Source organism: Trichogramma pretiosum, unplaced genomic scaffold (assembly GCF_000599845.2).
Source record: "Trichogramma pretiosum strain Unisexual culture from Peru unplaced genomic scaffold, Tpre_2.0 scaffold40, whole genome shotgun sequence".
Taxonomy (NCBI): Eukaryota; Metazoa; Arthropoda; class Insecta; order Hymenoptera; family Trichogrammatidae; genus Trichogramma; species Trichogramma pretiosum.
In genome coordinates this window covers 1,193,445-1,214,647 of record NW_019641657.1, presented here as the reverse complement: position 1 = coordinate 1,214,647, position 21,203 = coordinate 1,193,445, and the positions used below count along the sequence as shown (strand labels likewise).

Sequence of the window (21,203 nt, the reverse complement as noted above, 5' to 3'; positions counted from 1 at the left end):
TCAATACGAAAATCACATTTGAAGTACATTCGATTTAATCAACTGAACTGTTATCCAGTGGAATGCAACGTCCCGATTACATATTATATTGTCTGGTCCGATGCTATACGTAACTCTGCTTCGATGCGTGAAGTGTAAATACACAACAATGTGTCGCGTCGTCCAGCGCCGCGCGACTGCCGATTCTAACTGTACTTCAGAAGCCCGACCCGCTGTACGCAGATGTATCGGCGTATACATCCACAACAATCTTGCGTCATTTCTAATTCCGAGCTCGTACCTAAGTAAAATTTTGTGTGTTGGCTGCTCAAAAATTTAAAAAACCCACGACGATCGGCAAAAGCAAATAGAGAAGCTTCGAGAGACTGGCGCCGAAACGTTGTACACAAGTGTAAATTGAAGAGGTCAATTAGAAAATGATATTTGTCGGATAAAATTTCTAGCGAATCATCTAATGTGATCTAATGTAAATGTTTTATATGGTCAATCTCGCAAGTGGACCTCTCAGATCGTGATTTTTGATATTGCTCAATTAGTTAATTCGAAAAAATTTGCCAAGTCATTAGCAAGACCGGTATGAGATATTCTAATAAGTAGAATTAAAGTTTTAAAAACTAGATAGAAGTATGAACGAGCCCACTTTTTTCGTTTTTTTTTTTTGCTCGACCTCATGGATACGCACTCACGTGTTTGCGCAAGAAAAGAGTGCTTTTATTTAGGAATCGGTGGATCGTTTAAATAATGATATTGCACAAACAGGTTTGCCACGCTCGATATCATCCGCCGATTTATGCGACTCGACGGACAATTCTATAGATTTCTCAGCAATGTGTATAAAGTGCGCCGCTTGCCAGAGCCGCAAAATAAGTGCAAGTAAAAACGCAATATAATCGCGAGAAACGTAACACACACATATTTTCCTAAAGAAGCAGAAAAAAAATATAAAATAAAGAAATGGTGCATGTCAATAGCTGCACGTAATCAGCGCAAAAGACTGTTACGCGAGCTGCTTTTTTTCTTCCTCCTCCTCCTTCTTCTTTTTTTTTTTAATTTACCGGCGCATTCCTGAATATATGAATTGTTATAGCCCCGCGTGTTAACGCATACGTAAAAAGAAAAAAAAAACAGGAGGAAAAAAGGCTCGATCGACTGGCAGAAATTTCACTCGTGGTAAAGTCTTGTTAATGCGAGTGTATACAAAGTTCGATGCAACGTATTAAATGCAGCTGCATATAAGGCTTATTTTTCATTCTTTTCCCCGAGATGCTGCTTGTATACGTACGGATGGATGCACTCATCCTCATATATACACATGCTTAAAACAACACACACACACACCCAACGATTTAACACACACGCATATTCAGCAGATACACCGATATTACACGAAGGCACGCGACGCGATAAGAGGCTCGCGGATTTATATACGTCGTATTCGCGACCCCTTACTTACACACACACACACACATTCATGCACACACATTGTGCATTGGAAAATAGAAGTAAAAGAACGAATGAAAAAAAAAGAAAATCTCGCAGATTAGCCGCTCGTATATGTACGTACCATACGTGTACGTGTTCGTGTAAGTACACGTATATAAATGTAATGTTTGTATGCGAGCGCGTGGAGAATTACGCAACATGTGCGCGCGGTGGCCGCTGAGCACTACTACTACTCGCGAGACTGACATACCTTGTGCGCTGCGAGCTGCAATAGGCATTTTATAAATTCGTTCAATTATCGTTTTTTTGTTACTTATTTCGGCTCTCTCTCTGCTCTCCTTTTCAAGCACACATACACACGTGGTACGTGTGTGTTTTATTTTTCAATTTGCGTTATAGGCGAAACTCGTTACTCAATTTGATCGTTTTGATCGCTCGAGCAAAAATGATTATATTCGCCTATGTGTATGAAAAAAATGTATAATAATTTATATAAAGCGATCGTATCGAGCCCGGAGCGATTCATCGACTGCAGTGCTTTATTTTTCGTCGTCTTTTTCAGGGAGCTTAACCACAATCGAGCCTGGTGTTTGCATAATAATATAATATGTGCACGCCTCGGTGTCCGACAGTACTAGCTCGCGTACGAGCTTAATTATCCTCGTAAGTCTTGTGTTATATGCAACGTCAATTGCTACATATGCCGAAAAGGCGGCGGTGGTATGTATGGTGCATGTTTTAAAGAAAGTATCCTTAAAGGACAATTGAGTTTCATCAATTTGCGCGTTGTACACGCTCACATGCATACAGACACACACACACACACACACACACACACACACACACCGATACAAAACGACACACTCGTGCGTATAATGTACGCAAGCACACGTATATTATCATTATAAATCACCGAGATTCAATTTTATCCGATCGATCTGCGAGATCGAGAGAGAGAAGAGCGGGAGGCTGAATTTATCGCATCGCCATAAATCTTTCTTAGTCAAGCCAATTGCTCCCATGTATACTAAGGCAGTAGTATATGCACTGCATCTCGAGAGAGAGAGAGCTATTCTAAATTTTTAATCGGCACCTATATACTTGCATTATAATGGCAGAGCTCGGAGTGCGCAGCGCGCATATCTAAATGCAGCTTGTATCGAAGAGAAATGTCATGAGAATTTCTTCAAAATATAATTTGTAAGTAATCGAATGCATATAGACGCACTTATTACTGCGGGTAATAGTTGCAAATATAGCCGTATGAAATATTACTAAAATATTGTCTTACCAAATATATGGCTTATGAAGGCGCTAAGGCGCTTACGCTGAAATCTAAAAATAACTATATAGGCGATAATTTTCCCGCGCGTTCGGAGCTTTTGTAAAGCCTCTCTTTGATATCGGCGGGAAATTTTCGCGCGCCGCGGCAGACTCAATTATAATTTTCGTATTTTATAAAATTCGCCATCGCCGCCGAGACTTGACACGTAGTATACGACGGTGGCTGCTGCTGCTGCTGCTGGCGGCGAATAATTTACAGCCTACCTGCGATACGCGATCGATAAAAAGGTCTGCTGCTGCTGCTGCAGCTACATAAGTGAAAAGATTCGCGCAGGCGACGGCGCCGATGTCCCGTGTCGTCGAGCGATACGAGCTTGTATATTATATATACACACACGTTGTTGTCGCCGTGTTCCTATATAATGCAGCGTATGATATAATTGAGAAATTCCACACGGTTCAAGGGTTCTTATATTGTACATATTTGCGAGAGTATTAGATTATACATTATATATTATACACACGTAAAGGCCAGCAAAGCGTACAAGTCGTGACATAACTGCAACGCGCGCTGGGTAACAACTTTCGCTGAGCGGCATATAACGTCGTCGTCGTCGTGGTCGTTGTCGTATACTCGCACACATACACATAACTTTCCTTCGACTTTTTAATTGCATCGACTGCTGCTGCTGCTGCTGCTAATCCCTCGATAGTTAAGTGCATTTTTTTATAATTTTTGTCGTTCGGTCCTCGATTTTCAACCATTGATGCACGCGGTATAATGTTATACGTTAAATTTTGAAAATCACAATAGGGAAGTGTTATGCGATGTCTCAAGAGTGTAAAAAAATTTATTAATACATTAAAACGGCTTTGTCATGAAATCAACTATATTTCGTTGATAATAAGCTCGGTGAATGGTTAGTCATTTTGGTGAAAATCAGTCACATAATAAAAGATGATGATGATGCAGCCAGTCGACTCATCGCTACGTTGAAATAATCAAGCCTCAAGATTTCAAAAGTGCACCTTTGATAATTAATTTGCGGTCGGCTTCGAGACGCGAGTGATATATATATGCTACGGGTAAGTCTTACGATCCAGCCACATTACAACTACTCTGCAGTATCTTTCTTTTCATTCCTTACTTTTTTTTTCCTTATCCACCGCGCGGCTGTATCATTTGTGCGTGAAAAACAATTACACGTGCGCCGCGCGCGCGAGCTTTTGAAAGCAACTCGTCGCGGGAGACTACGTGAACTCGAGCGCGCGCGCAAGGTGCAACGGGCTCTCGCGCTGGCACGGATCATTACGTGGCATGAATTTTTCCCTCATTTTTTTCTTTTCGTGAATGTACACGACGACGGTATAAGCTCGGCTCGCTTTGCGTTTCGCCTTTCTTATGTGTCATTAAAAATATGTACATAATTTAATAATAACATATGCACGCACGTATGCATAATCGGTTAAGTGATTTGCCGTTAAGGAATTCCAGGCAGCTTATACACTAGCATGTGTATAATACACTATTACCTACACACAGACACACGTAGGTACGCGTTTCGACACTAAATACGCGCGCCTTTTGCTCTCCTTTTATACGCATTACAATATGATTTATAATGCGCAAAGCAGCTATTCATAATGCGGCTAGTTAGCTCGGTGCAATATCGCTTGGCGCGAGTTGAACTGCTGCTGCTGCCACCATTGCCATGCGTGTACTTGCATAGCAGTAGTATTATATTGCCTCGTCGATGCACCGTCTTAATTTCAATTGTAAATATGCGTGTCGTACGGTGCGCGAATAAACGCGTGTACATACATGATGCGCTGCGCGGGGTATTGTGTCGACGCGAGCTTGCGACGAGTAAATATGCTACGCCATGCTGTACTCTTTGGAGTGGTCGTTGTTCACGCGCGCCAACAACAAACTCGCTAACACGCGCATCGGGTTTGGGGCAATATTATAATCCGCGACGATTGCACGTATCGGTGTAAAAGTATAAAATTAAAAGTATCGATTTCGCAAATTCTTTATAAAATAAAAAAAAAAAAAAAGAAGCTATCACTTATCGATCACGCGCTCGTGGATTAGTCACATACGTGGCTTAAAATTCCTCGCGCGAATGCCAGCAGCCTAGCTGTTGCAACTTTAGCTGCTGCGTGACGAAAAAAATAAAAATAAAATAAAATGAAATAAAATATATAAAAAAAAGCTACGTAGCAGCAGCCTCGCACACGAGTCGGTCTCTCTCTCTCTCTGGGTTGCGCGATCAGCGCGTGTCTATGCGGCTACGATTCTCTCTCCTTACGAAAATATATATCCGCGAGGCGTGCATTACGATCTAGCTCGATCATCATCATCGTCGTTGTCGACGTCGTCGTTGCGCGAATAGCTCGCGCCTCTCCTCTGTACATGGCTATAGGTACGTGCTGCAGCAGCCTAGCGCATCTCTCTAACAGCTCTACACAACAGCTTCGGATCGCGCGCGAGAAAAACACAACAATAAGCTCGTCCTCATATTGTAATATAGAGTGTAAAGAGGTAGGCGTCGTAGGTGGAGAGAGAAGGAGGAGGAGAAAGAGGCGCTACCGGGGAGTACTAGTAGTAGTAGTGTGTATGAGTTGATCGTTCGCGCGCCCGCGAGCGTAGAGTGCAAAAGCCCGAGCATACCGTAGCTAGGTACGAGAGAGCGAGCGAGAGAGAAAACGAAGCCCCCCAAGGCCGTCGACGAGAAGAAAAAAGGCGCGAGAATGCGGAGAGCCCTAAGGCTATGCAGCACATATATATATACGACTACTATAGCGCGAGTACTAGAGCTGCTGCATATACGTATGGATATATAGTGACCGAGCATGCATATAAACGCTCACTCTCTGAGGTCAAATACCGCCTTCGCGAGGCTCTAGCTGCGGTAGTGGCTGCTGCGGCGGCGGCGGTGCAGGCGGCAGCGCACCTTTTTAACGAGGCGAGATTTATTCGCGATCATCGTCATCGTGACTGTGACTCGTACCTCCATATGCACTCGCGCGGCTGCTCCGTTCGCTGTATGCGGCACTTACGTGTACTGGCAGAGCTCGATCTTTGCGTGTCGCGCCAAAACGACCCACGCATGCATACACAGACAGACAGACAGACAGACACACACGCACGCGTACAGACAAATACAACACGAACGAGCTTGGCTCTCGTAACATTATTATCTGCTTTGGAGCTCCTCGGGAATATAAGCATAAGTATATAGGTATATTATATATGAAATCGCGCGTACGAATTTGCGAGGCATATTTAGCGCTATAAACTTACCAGTTTTAAAGCATCTCTATTATATCGTATCGTACACACGAGTATACGTGCATATGTATACGTGCAATGCGCCTATCGCGTAGATATTGCAAGCTGCGTGAAGTCGAAACTCACCTGGAAAAAGAAAGAAAAAGTAATCGGTTAGTTCAACGCAAATCGTGAATCGCCGCTGACGCGGATAAATTATATTATATGCATTTTATATTATATACGTCTAGCATAGTAGGTATCGTAGCCGCGATTAAATTATATCGACGGTCAATCGGTTAATACACCTCATAGTATTTATATTAATAATTGTAATAGCCTAGCGCGCATGAGATATCGTAAGATATATAAGCTCGCGCGGCGCTGAATGACCGAAACGATCATTTCTTGAACTCGACTTGACGCACAGATCGCCGTTTATACCTATATAGGTATGCGTGCGCGTTCCAGCTTATATATTATTAATCAATCCTCGGCAATGCATTATACAAATGCGCCGCTACTCGCGTACGGGCCTGTGTAATTTTTTTCATTTCGTTTATTGCGCGGCGATTATTGCGAACGCCAAGCCAAGAGAGAGAGACAATTATAATATGCACAACGGGTAAAACATAACAAAAGGCGAGTCAATTGCGAGCTGCGCGCGATAACCGGCGACGGCTGTTGAAAATTGCGTAACTATGTACGTTATAATATTGTCCGAGATCGTTAATCATTCGCTGCCGGTGTTTTTTCCTTTCTTTCCTCGGCAATACGCGAGTCGCCATCTCGAGAAAAATATAATAAGATCGTTTTATAGCCCGATTTATACAATCGCTGTACGCGGGGCTGGCGCTTGCGTTTTTCGCTCGAGCGGTCGGCGCAGAATTATCATTTCTACAAATTACATCGCGTTGAAAGCTGCATGCGATCGCTCGCAACGCACACCGCAATCGAGCCTATCGCACAGCAGTTGTATAAACTCGGACTGGCCGTCAGACCAAATAATGCATCGAAATAAAAAAAAATCGACGAGAAATCAAACCGATCTTGGTCGATTGCTCGCGATACCGAACGCGCGATCTCGAGCTGTATATAGCAACTTAACACACGTTGCTACACTTAACACACACTGTATAGAATCGAACGAAGCATCGAGAGAGCTCTATCAGCCATAAAGAATACAGAAAAAAAAGAGGAAGAAGTAAAACTTCCATTACAAATTGATTTAACACGTTAGGAGCAACAGGCAGAGAGTTCCGCCGTGCTCGCGATGCAGCGAGCAGTTTATAATGCAGCGCGCTTTAAATCCGTTACAGCTCCGCGCGCACAACAACATTGCACTGCGTTGAGCGAGTAGCACACAGCACAGAGAGAACGAGAGAAAGAGAAAAACGCTTTCACTCGCGTTCGCGCAAAAGCGTTCCGCTGAAATACACTTATATGTATACTACTACTCTTTATGTATAAGCGGCGTATCCGCGCGCTCTATACGCTTATAGTATCGTAGTGTGCAGTACATAGAGAGAGATTTTTTTTTATTTCCCTCTTCTTCTTCTTCATCTTCTGTATTCAACGCAGTTGCTGCTGCAACGAGAGCAAAAAAAAGAAAAGAAGTTCGCAATGTACACGATAAATTTCCAAGTTCGAGATCGCGTCGAGGTGTGCGCACAGTACATACAGGCGCTTTATTGATTTATTACGGGCCGAGACGTCGATAATAGACGGAAGTATAATGAGATCATTGCTTGGACGTTCCAATAATAATGTACGGCATACGAGAGGATGGATGGCGAAGCGAGAGTAAAACGAGAAAATAAAAGAATGGAAAATCTTCAAGATAAACTTTTGTGCGCGATGTGCAGTGTGTGTGAGTACGACCCCCGCACGGGTTTTGGTATTTATAAACTTGAAGCACGCGCATACACACGTAGCCAACCCTTATCTGTAATTGTTCTCCCTCGATATGTGTATATAATATACCGCGTCCAGTTCAACTCTTGGCGCGCGCAAACACACACACATGCTTATTTGTTAGTAATAATAATATGAAAGGCAGCAGTTGAAAGAGTACGAGAGAGAGAGATAATCCAATATATCGCTAACTACTCGCAGGCGAGCGAGCGAGAGAACTGCGGTGGCTGGCTGCAGCAGTGCAGCTGTCAGAACTAGTTTTACTCTTTATATCACTACCATATTCAGGTAGACACGTATGAGCCAAATAAATACACATGAGTAACGAGCTCCTCGAATATAATATAACACGTTTATCGCTCCCGCTCGCTCACCTATAGCATAGCCAGCTCTAGCAGCAACTTATATATTATATTATGAGTTATAATTCTTCGTGTGAAGTATTTTTGCGGCAATTTCGAAGCTTTTTTATTTCCTTCGTACCCTCGGTTTTGTTTATAGCCGCGAAAATTGGATCGATCTATCGACTGCTGCGGTTGCACTTACATGACATATTGTAATGTGCTTGGGCTGCATAATGTATTGCTCGACACGGAAATTAGAAACATGACTTTTTACGGCATTTTAATTATTCAATTAATTTCTTTTTCTTTCTCATTGATTAGGCATTGATTTGTCATCCGATACATAAGTATATCGTTCCGCGAACGTATTGCGTAATATATGTAATGGCGTGTACGCCCGCGAAACGCGGATTTGATTATCTAATTGTATAGCAGTTAACGAACTCTTACTATATATACCCGCACAGTTGCACTACTGCTGTTACGACGAAAGACCATTATAGCCTACACCACCACCACAGCGCCGAGCTATAGCTAGCTAGAACTGGACTCGGGTATTCGAGACGAAATGATGAATATCGAGCGAACGGCAGCGGCGTTTCCCCGTTGTCTTTTTAATTAATAAGTAAGGAAATGGATTACGTCAACGCGAAAGGCAGGAGTAGCTCCCCACGCGGGGTGACTGTATAGTATAGTGCGTCGATCATTTGGAAAATAAAGATGATGCGCGAATAATCCAACTCAGGCGACGTCGAGCAAGTTTTCTCATGTAGCTTATATTCCCTCTATCTTATCTCGGCCTGCAGCTTGTGTAAAATCGTGGGATTTCCCATCGAGCGCTATTTCGAACGATTTAGGGCTTGCCGCGCGCTTAGTGCGGCGCGCAGAGAGCTCAAAAGTATCAATTCTCTTTAAACGGAGCCCCCCGCGTGTGTGTGGATACATTATATACATCGTGCCGCGCGGTTCAAGTTCTCTACTTTGATAATTTTCTGTGTTCGTGCGCGCAGCTACGAGTGGGTCCCGCGCGACTCTGTAAATGCACTGTACGCAACTAATTGGGCCATATAGGCACGAATATATGATCGCTACTATAGCGCTGCGCCGAGCAAATTGACATTAATAAAAAGTTGGAGAAGAAAAAAAAAAGAAAACGTTCGCGATTAATTTCGCGTTTATTTTTTTTTCTCCGACGTCAAATAATTAATTGTTCGTAATTAAGATTTAATTACGTCGATAAGGAGCAATTTGTTCGCCAATATAACATCTATGAATTTGAATTATACTGCATCATTGGCGGCTCAGAAGAGAAAGAGAAAAAAAACGGAGCTGTGGATCTAAATGGCTCACTTAAAAGAATAATACGTGAAACAACGGCTAACGAATGTCTAGATAATTAAAGAAAAGAGTTTCGCGTGTATGTACGTGTGTGTGTAAATAGGCAGCTGCAGCAGGCCCCCCGCTCGCCGCCAGTGTGCATTATAGCACATACACACACATTCGTACCTATATCTATATATCTGTACACATGCAAGACAAAGGCGTAGGTGTCTGGGGCCTCTAATGTACAAGTATTCCTTAGATGTACATATATAGCAGCAGCGCCGCAGCCTAGGCCTAGGAATAAAAGGTAGGGGAATTAAGAAAAATTGCGCTTTACTGTGGCATAGCAGCAGCAGCAGAGCTACGTGTGTGTGTGTGTGTGTATGTATATAAGCGGGCGAGAGAAAGAGACGGCGCGATAAGGCCGCGTGATTTCTGCAACACAGAGAGAACACTGACTTGGCTGGCTGCTTGGCCGCCTGCCGCGAGATCGCCTAAAACACATAGACACACATACACGCGCTAGCTAGTGGTATATCTAGGCGCTGCTGCTGCTTATGAGAGACTTTCACTTCTAATAAAACGCGCGAAGGCCGTTGCAGCTTAGCTATAGATATATACCCGTAATATAAATGCTGCTATCCATGCACATTATAAGCAGCGCCGTTCGCTTTGCTTTTTGCGCCTACCTATATATTTATAATAGCTAGCACACATGTATGTAAGTGTGTGTACACACACAATGCGAGAGCTTGAGGTCTTATTCAACGCAATGGAATTTCGATTTTCGGCACTCGATCTTGTGTACAATAAAGCACATGTATAGATTCGTGTATGCATTTTATACGTGCCGCTGACGCCGTGGATTAGGGAACGGATTTTTATCGATCGTCATCGTGTGCGCAATGCAGAAGCAGCGAAGATGCCGCGAGTGCATGATGTGCACTTACGACAAGCCGCAGATATATCTTTCACACACATAGAGCAGCAGCTGTTTCAAGGATCAGCCGCGTGCACGGCATGTTTTTGCCGTCGTGCCTGACGAAATATTTCAAACAACTCGACTAGGGGTATATCGATGCAAACTTCAACGCGCGCCGTTGTCTATGGATGTATAGGATCGGTATAGAGTCTTTTTGTATACCGATCAAATTTCGTCGATCGGTACTGCGGCTACTGTGCATATGCGCGACGACGTAAATTTTCAAAAATATGATCTGGCGAAACGATATCGGCCAGTAGCGCGACTATAATGTACAGTAGCCCATAGTGCGCCATAAGATCACAGTGCAATAGCTCGTGCGGTTGTTGGGCAATTTGCGCGCCGTATGAAGAAAACCACGCGGATACATGCATGCGAACGGGAGCACACGCGTACGCACGTACGTACACACGCACTAAGGATACATATAGATTGAAAAAGAGCAGCAGCAGCGCGCGAATTCAATGCAAATTCATCCGCATAAACTTTTTGAGAGAGTAAGAAAAAAAATAATGTCGTAAATCAATTCGATTCTCAAGCTGCGAGCTCTGTACTCGTACTACGTATACGCGGTCGGAGCGTTTAGCTCTCTTTATAATGCGTAATGTGTGTGTGTGCAACTCGAGCGTGCATATAGGCCCGCTGCAGCTGTGTGTAATGCCTTTATAGTGCGAGAGAGAGAGAGAGAAAGAAATAATATTTATAATATCTAGCTCGCCTCGATGTTCCAAGACAGTGAAAGAGAGATAGAGAGAGACAGAGAGAGGCTAATAAGCGATTGCAGAAGCGGCACTCGTAATAGCTGCGCGCGCTCGCTTCATCCTTTTTTTTACACCACGATGATGTATATAATGCACGCATATAGCTTTCGCGAGCGCGCGCGCGCGTTAGATATAGTAAATACGTTTATAATATATACCGAGCACGACTACGGTGAAAAAGAAAACAAAAAAAGGAGTTAATCTCTCGTGCTACATATATGCACGAGCCAGGCTCGAGAGCACGCACTCGAGAGTCGATTTGAATGCGCGAAATAGAAATTTAATTGTACCAAAAGCTCATAGGCTCTCGATTCTGCTGCATGTGCAGTGTAATATGCGTCACGTTCTCTCTTCCTCTCTTTTTCCATATAATCCACGTCGAAGGAAGGAAACAGGCGCGTATATTATTAATACACGTGATATCGCAAATTCGAGGTGCGAATCGGTCTTTAATGCTCGTGCTCGCTCACAGCGGCGGGTCTTTTTATTGAAAAGTCTACACACTCTGTAGTACATGTATAACAAATCACGTTGGCCGCGCGCGCATATATCAGATTTCCATCGAATGATTGACACACGGGGCCCGTATACGTATAATACACGCGTACTTATGCACTTACATTGTATTTATTGGATCGCGCTCTTGGCTGTGGAGTACGAGGTTGATTTATATCGCGCGGATCGCAGCCATCAACGATCGGCTACACGGCTTGTAGCGCAGATTTCTCTCTCTCTCTCTAGCCTATGTAAGCAGACGCGCAGCTTTGGAGGAAATATCGATTTGTTATATAGCTGCGGGCAATGATGGAAATGCTATACATGTTATAGAAGAAGACGAAGAAGAAGCAACGTATAGGCTGCGAGTCGAGCGCGCGTAGAAACGGAAACTGCACTCAAGTGCGCGCGCGCGAAAAGTCAAGGATGACCGCCGCCGACGATGTGCGTGCGTGCATGCGTGCCTCATGAGCTGTACCTATATAGTAGTATACATATTTGCTATAAGACTCTCCGCGCGAGCTTGCGTGCGACTGCACTCGTCGTGCGGCTATGCTACACAGTACACATTCGCGATCGGTCGAAGGTCGCGCCGTTGCCCTTTGTATAAATTGCCAATCGCGTGTTCCGCGTATAGCACGCAGCAGTGCACACACACGCAGCCTCAGATATCTGGTCGCTTACTCGCAGCTCGCGCCGCAGCCACCTTTTCTTTTCTCTCTCTCTCTCTCTTTCTATATATATACCTGTGTGTATCCGTTTATAAAAGATCGAGTCAGAGACGAAGAAAGAGAAAAAGTATTTCGAAAGACTGAGCGTAGCGTATACACACACACGTAGCATTTACATAACGTTGAAGAAAAAAGAAGGAAAGAATAAGAAAAAAAGAAAAAACCTTTTCAACGCCTCGTTCGGGGTTACGCAACGCCATACACACACACAGAAACACACACGAGCTCACGCCCGATTGAGTTATTTCTTCGATTGGAATCTCGAGCAGCAGCAGCAGCGCACGGACACGAGCTTATAACGCAGCAGCAGCAGCCCTTTGACCTCGTGCTGAGCGCATTATAATATAACTATATCGTTTATAATACATGCACATACGTTTAGCAATCGACGCAAGCTACGTCATACGTGTAAGTGTGTATAAATAAATATATTGTACAGCGGCAGCACATTGTATATGCCGCGAACCAATCGTCCAAGTCACCGGGAGACTTTAATGCCCGCACACACAAACACACACGTCTCAACGCGGTATCCGGGTCAGCGACTCATACGATACTGTGTCATGTGTCGCGCGCGTCCTGCGTACCTTATACCTTCTTGACGCAATTATCAAAAATTTCATTTATTTTCTGATTATTACACTCTGTTGTACAAATCTCCGCTGCCGAGTCCGGAAGGAAAGTAGTTTTTCGAGATTCTTTTCTTCTCTTATATACCCATCTCCGATTGGAGCTGTATCGTGAATCAGTTGACCCAAGCGCGCAAGAGCGCCTATACAGATCATTACGATAATATGTTTGTTCGCGGGTTTTTTCGGGTACCACCATCGCGTATGTACCAATACCTATATATCGTAAAGAAGAATCGTCGGCGCGCGAAGAAAGTTCAATAATCGCGCAAGAATCGCTCGACCTCTTTACGAGGCTTAAATTCTGCTCTACTTTTACGATCGATCGTTATTATATGCTTACCGATCGATGTATGTATATTATAAAATACACGTGAATTTTTTCGTTGTTTATTTAGACGAGCGCTTCGAGAACACGAGCTATAAATTTGGAGCAATCGCAATTATCGACTTGTAATTGTCGCTTCTTTTTTTTTTTTCATGTACCCCGCGGGCGAATATCTGCCTGCGTTACATTGCGTTGACGCATAGGTGCGAGAATCGTGGCTCGATATAAAATTTTATCCTCGATTCATCTCTGCGCCGTAATTATATCGTCCGAATTTGTCTCGAAATACACATCGTCGCCTCAGCGCAAGAACCGCACAAATAAACTCAAGTGGCAAAAAGGTGCCTTAATCCTATCCTTTTAACATAGGGATAAGGTTGTTTTTGCCCCTTAAGTTTATTTGTGCGGTTCTTGCGCTGGGGCGACGACATATAATAACAGTTACTTAAATTCCCATCGCTCATAATTCTCCCCTCCTTCTCTCTCTCTCTTATATATCTGGCAGCCTTTTTTACTTTTTGCGCAGGCTGATCCGAAAAGAGCTCGAAAATCGGAGGTATACGGGAGGGCTGCGAGACACGAGTCGAATTCCGTTGAAGCCGCGCATACATACGGTAGCAATGCACTCTTGATGCGCCGCGCGGGCAGGACGGGGATAAAGATCGGCGACGAGACGTGACGCGGATGTGGCGATGCGCGCACCACTCGCATGTACGCATCGGGAATTATAACCGTTTCTCGGATAAACATGCCAAATTTGCCGGATAACGATGACGTTCATGCGAAGTAATATTACGTCGAGAGCTCGTCGCTTTTCGGCTTTATACACAGCCTCATATACCGAACGAGCTTCGTGCACATATTAAATCACGTTCGCAGCCACACGACGCGTCGATCAAGTAAGTACACATAATGAGCGTATAACGTGTAGATAAATAAAAAATGAGAAGAAGAAAATAAAAGAAAAGAAGAATATAAATAAGCCGCGACAGATGCAATAGACCGCGCGCAGGAGTTACACAGCTCATTGCGCGCATTATGCTATACACACGCGTGTATATACAATAATATGAAGCAGCACGAACGAACGAGTGAATAGCCGTGCGCGCATGCCATGCATATACTGAACTAATCGTCAAACGAGCAATTAACACTTGTAATGGGCACATAATTGCCGCGCGCAGGCGACTATTTGTTATCGCTTATACGTCGCGAGCGCCGCATGTGCTGTGCACAATACGTCGCGAGCGCCGCATGTGCTGTGCACAAACGCGACGAGCTTAGCTTAGCTATATGTATATACGTTATGTGTATGTATATTCGCGCGTGCGTCATTTTCACGCGTGTCTAACGCGACTCACTTTGATGGATATACAAGCAGGCGGTAATGGTACTACGTGCGTAAACGTTGTACGCGAGCTTAAATACACTATAGATGCAAGTGCGGGTATGCTATGCAAGCGAGCGAGTGAGCAACGGGAGCAGCGCAGAGATTACGAAAGTAAAGAGAGAGAGAGAGAAAGAGAAGAGTGCGTTTGTCATTTCAAACAAAACACGGTGATTTTTTCCTCTCGCTTCAAATGTATACTCTTCTTCGTAAATTCAAACATTTTTATTGCTATAATCTGCAATTGAACGATTATAGATACTTTTGCTTTTTCTCTCTTTCTCACTCGCACGCACGTCATTGATCGCGAATTCACATTGCCGAAGCCCTTGGATCTTTATCGATCTTCCAGACGTATTATTATATACACACGCACTAATTCGATAGCACTGCGCGATTGCCAATATATATTTATGGGAAAATATTTCAAAAATCTCGGCTACCGTGTACGATACAAACGTGTAATACAGCGAGATACTTGCGATGACGAAAGCTCATACGTATCTTTTCTCGAGGAGTATGGAAGAAAAAAAAATGTGATAAAAATTCCTACGCAGGTCGATTATATCCAGAGCTCGATATGTATAATATATAATTTCCTGTCTCTGCTACGTACGCGTCGTCGACCCGATGCATATTATATATGTATACCGATCACACGTGTATGTAAGCCGCAGTGAGAACGTCGCATGCGCGGCAAAAATTTTCACCGCAATCGCAATTATGATCGAGCAAATCGCTATGTATCGAGTTTAAATAAAACGTATATCGAGCGATCGGACGCAAAGAGCTAGAGGTGGATATTATACATATGGCGCATTACACGAGTAGTGCCGATCGAAGATCTGCATTAGCCATCTGCGATCGAACTCGACGTCGAATTAATCTCTCAATTTGTCGATATACAATAATGTATTAATGTGTTTAGAATCGATGAGCGCGCGACTAGTTACGGCTGCTCATAAGCTCGAGCTTTGACGCGATTGTGTGTGTGTGTGTGTCGAATTAATACGAGCTTTTCTCTTCTGCTCCATCGTTTATAATAAATATACGTCGCATTGGCCGTGTACATTATACCGACCGCATGATTGATACGACGTTGCCTATAATGTATATCATGCATCGTCGTACACATAGCTGTGACTTATAAAAAGAAACTTTAAACCGCCTCGGTCGAGTTTTCACCTGCGGTTTTAATGCACAAACACACACACGTGTGTTTTTATATACATATGCGCGCCTTCTTGCAGATCGCTCGGCGTGGATGATTGTTTTCGATTTGACGCGCGAGAGTATAAGAGAGAAACCGAGAGAGAGACACAGAAAGGGAGAGAAGAAATTAGCGAAGCGAGCGGGATTTTTGCACACACCATGTGGCACATGTATGTATATACGATCGCGAGCACGTTCCACGCGGTGACTGTGCAGTGCACGTAGGACGCGACGTGCTATAATATATATGTGCCTCTGCTGCTACGACTTTCGCGTTGTGCACCGTTAAAAAGAGAAGAAAAAAACAACAACGACGACGACGACAATCGCGCGCCGATCGTCGTCGTCGTCGTCCTGTCCTTGCCCGCTTGAATTCTCATATACACTTATTATGAGCGCGTGGTCGTTATATTATTATATATTATACACGTATACATATACGGCCCGGAGAGGAGGCATCATAAAAGTCATCGGTATAATGGATCTATTTATTCGAATCGACGTTGAAGCTAGGCTTGTGGAGCTCGGAGCAGCTCGTCTACTACGTTTATAACGCGGCGCAGCTCAGCGTAGATATATATATATTCTGGCAAGGTTCGTATATTAGTTATATGGTCGTTCGCACGTTTCGGAATTGCACAACTTTGAAGCGATCTCGCGCGCGCGCCAGCGAGAGCAGAAGGCGGCTTATAGACGTTCGAGGCAGTTCGAGAGTGAACGTCGCGAGCACATATATACACACGTACAGCACACACAGGTATATGTACAGAGAGCAGCAGAAGCACAGCAACTCGAGGAGAGCAAGACCACGATGCTCTCGAAAAATTCGATATCATTTTTCTTGGCCATGAGGATCGCCGCGCACGAGCTCTTGAAACGGATTTTTCGGACCTACATTATGTGTACTTATACGTATATTTTGGTCCCGTCCTTTATAAAATAAATGCACATATATATGTACATGCGCCACGCGAGATCGAGAGCCTCGAGAGCTGAATCGACTCGAGTGCATACAACATGTGAAAGCTCTCTCGATGCTGCATGCTCGCAGGACGAATGCATACATATCGTACGTATATGCAACACACACACACATGCGCGCGTGATCTGATTTTTCACTTGTCTGTTACCGCGGTGCACCTTGTATGTGCACCGAAGTTTCGTATACGCGCAACTTGTAGACTTATTTTGTCGCGCTCGTGCAGTGCTCTGGCTTACGTGCGTGAGAAAGAGAGATAATAAAGACGAGCGGACGACGTGCGCGGGGAATAATTTTTTTTATCATCTTTCTCATATAGGATAATGAGATTATAATATGTAACGCGTGTGTGTGTGTGTTGCGTTCGCACCTGTGTGCGTGCGTTCTCGAGTATACCTGTGAATTGCTCGCGATTCGTGAGAAAGCCGCGGAGATTTACGAATTTATAATGTATAAATTCATACACATTTGAACGGTCATGGGTAATGATTTTACGAAGTATAAAAAAACAAAATTAAGCGTACACTGCCCTGTGCGATCGCGAAGATCATCATTCGATTTTTTTCGTAAACATCACACACTCGTATGATAATAAGTGCGTATGCACGTTGCGAGCGTTCGCGCGAGCTGTAAAAACGCGAGTAATTTTATTTCACTCTGACTTTTTTTTCGCCACTTTCGTAATCAAAAATGTATATTATACATAAATAATTCGCAGCTCCGAAATTTTCATTTCGCTCCATGGGCGGCGTGTATATGTAAGCTCATCAGATAAGAGAAACGTGTGAAATGTTCTTTACCGAGCATGAAATTCCGTCTTTTTTTTATTCTTATTATTTTGTGTTTTTTTAGTACTTTCGCCCGTATTTTTTTTTACTAATTACACACGGCCGAACGATTGCACAACGATCAGCAGCGAGACACATAGCTGCGAATTACACGCGTATCGACGTTCATTAAACGATCATTTCTTTTTTTTTTTTTTTTATGGTGTATATCACCTGGTTCCGTGCGTTATTGTACTACGATATCGAAACTCTTTCATTTTTCCCCCGCGCTTACATATTTACGGGCGCATAGCGCCGAGGTATGCGTGTCTACCGCGAGTGTATGTCACAAGACCACTAATATCGCCAGCGCGCGGCTCTTGCGTTGGGCAACAACGGAGAACGTGTGAAAATCAAAGTCCTATAGTTCTGTTGCTGCGCACACAAGGGGAACTGTATAGACACACTGGTCGCGTACGTCGGTAGCGCGCGAGTGAATGGAAATCGTACATTACGGATCTGGTAGCGCGAGTGGTTTGAAAAAAAAATAATAATTTTTACCTGTTGATTTGCTCGAACTTCCAATTTGAGTAAAAATAAGACGAGACTCGTTGTTTTTAACCAAACAATTAAAACTTGGACTATTTGCTATATGCTACACTCAACACAACAATTACTTTATTTGCACAATGACTTGACGGCTGATGAATTTCGATCTATTTCGATTCTTTTATACGGAATATATAAAAGCGAATGTAACGACGACGTTCTCGACGATGTTGATTGCACTGCCACGATTTTTTTTATTCTCTCTTTTTTTCTCTCGGTATACGAAAAAAATAAAGAAAAACCCACTCACTGCAGCAGCATCATCTCAGCCTTGAATGTTATATACAAATATGTAATACCACGCGCGATCGAACGCGATTGCTGCAACCGAAGTAAAAGTCACCACTGTATCACACTATATATATTATACGATATCGACTTTATTGGAAGTCGAGCGCGGCACTGCACACAGTATGGTTACTGATTTTTTATTATTAAAAACACAAAACAATCTTTTTTTATTTAGAAAAAAAAAGGAAAAAGAAAAAAAGGCGAAGAAAGAGCTGCAACTACTACGAGGAGAAGGACTTGAGTTGTTGCTGCTTCTGCGGCGGCGATGTTGGTCTCGCCTGTTTCATTTTCACCGAGCGACTGACTCTCGTCTCGGGTCTCTGGCTGGCGCGGAGCCCCCACGAGCGGAGGATATATCCATGGAGACCCGAGAGAGGTACATTAACTCCCACTTGCGCGCCAGAGAGCGAGCTCCGTGCGCCGCGCCGCGCGCTCTCGCTTTCGCGAGACAGAGAGATACAGAGTGAGAGAGAGAGAGAGAGAAGGCAAGGAAAGGAAAGGAAAGAGAGGTAGGTATATAAGGTGCAGAGAAAGAAAAAGAGACGGAGAATGAGGAGAGACCCCCCGTAGTATTACATTTTTACGCACGTTTAACAGACACTTTTGTTGTAAAATTTTTCGTCATTTTCCTTTCTTCGTTTTTCTCGAGTCCTTTAGTTTTTTAATTTTACTTTTTGTTTTTCCATCTCGGCGCGTACAGTACATTACGCGTAAGCAGTACGTGTGCGTATAGTGCATAAAATATATGTGGAGCATATACGCGAAGCAGCAGCAGCGACGGCAGAGAGTACCGGTGACAGGTACGCGCGCGGTTAACGATCTCTCGGGCGCCTTTTTGCAAATACGCAGCTCAGCGTACACGTATAATATGGTGGCTGCTGGCCGATCGTTTCGAGCGAGCTTTGATTTTCATTACTCAAAGAGGCTTATTACCGATAATTGGCTCGTACGACGACGACGACGGGCCGCCCCGAAACAGTCGGATGTATTACGCTCTGCATAAATATCGGTACCTAAGCTATACTCATTGACTATAGGTACGAGACCGCGCGACTCTCTATAAGGACGCAGTTACTAATACGTTTAATACGTGCATTTAATGTGTGTGTGTGCGGGAGGCGACGTAGGTGGTGCCGCGCGGTGTTGTTGGTACCGCGCAGTGTCATACGTATATATAATAATAAAACACGTAGTAGGTATATATATCGGTACGTTACGATAACGATCTTCGGCGATCGTAAACAGTTGTTGTTATTCCTTATTGGCTAATTATTAACAAGCCAATAGCGTGTACATATAGGGCCAGCACAACACCGCAGCAGGCGCGCGCGCGCACCTATACCTACACATTGGATGGTATATTTTTCGCGCTTTTCACTTACACGTATAGGATAGGTATGTAGAGCCGCGAATAAAAGCGCAGCGGCGCTGCTGCGGTGCAGTGCACCAGCTTCGCCCGAGATATAATCTATTATATATATTATTAATTTCACACTCGTTTCTCAGGAAAATCTCCCGCGTAACAATAACGGTGTGTTATATGAAGTCGCGCGAGCTATAGCTGTGCCTCGAAAGAGAGCTAGAGCTAGGTAGGTAGGTAGCTGTGACGTGTATCTCTTCTACGTTATATATAATACGTAATGATAATAATAAATGCTGCGAGACAATGAAGCGCGACGAGCTGCTGCTGCTGCAGCTAGACCTTACGTAACGCGTCGTTGTCGTCGTAGTCGGAGTCACTGTGCGGTTCAACGCGCCGACGCCGAATTACCCTGTCTTTCCCCGAATAAGCTTTTTATAATTACTTATGATAATAATGCGACTTAGAACTCTCTCTCTCTCTTTCTTTAGAGCAACAACAGCAACAGTAACAGCGACAGCATGGGCTAAGGCGGTGATATTATAACGACTTCCGTTTTCTCACGCTTGTGCAGTTGAGTCGTCGTCGTCGTTGTTTGACGCGATTAGTTTTCGCGACTGAATTTCGTCGCGCAGTCAATTTATGTATCCTACATTATATAGGCACGATGCAGTAGTGCAATATATACGAGAGGTGCACATTAGCATCTGATGCTAAAGGATCGAGGCAAGCGAGTAAAGGAGATCTGCTCTGGCTTCGCGACGAGAAGAAAAAGTTGCTGGAGAAGCTTTGACGGTAAATGTTATTAGGGATTATTTATACCTTTATGGGGCTTATAATGATTGTCCCGCGATATCTTCCGCTGCTTTCCACGACGATACGCGTTTATAAGCATCGATGAATATTTTATGAAAATGCACAGGCGGTGAATTTCGATGAAGATCGCGATCGCGACTGCTCTCGGCTGCGCGGCTACGTGTTTTCATGCGACACATTCTCGCGATGAAAGGGGGAAAGAAAAAGGAAGAGGAGGAAGGGAAACGTCTGTCCGCGCGACGACGACGCGACGTCGATCGCGAGCAATGCAGCG

General features: G+C 44.0%; 1 protein-coding gene across 2 annotated transcripts in view; it reads right to left on the bottom strand.

Moving 5' to 3' along the window:
- Window positions 1-18,991, bottom strand: part of LOC106657503 — a 45,868-nt gene extending 26,877 nt beyond the window's left edge. Inside the window, exon 1 of one of the 2 annotated variants that reach the window (XM_023460190.1) lies at window positions 18,415-18,991. The gene's annotated coding sequence lies outside the window, so the exon portion shown is untranslated. Of the gene's footprint in view, window positions 1-6,034; window positions 6,091-18,414 lie in introns of those variants that run through there. The other variant, XM_023460189.1, reaches the window with a different exon arrangement.
- Between the last annotated feature and the right edge of the window lie 2,212 nt (window positions 18,992-21,203).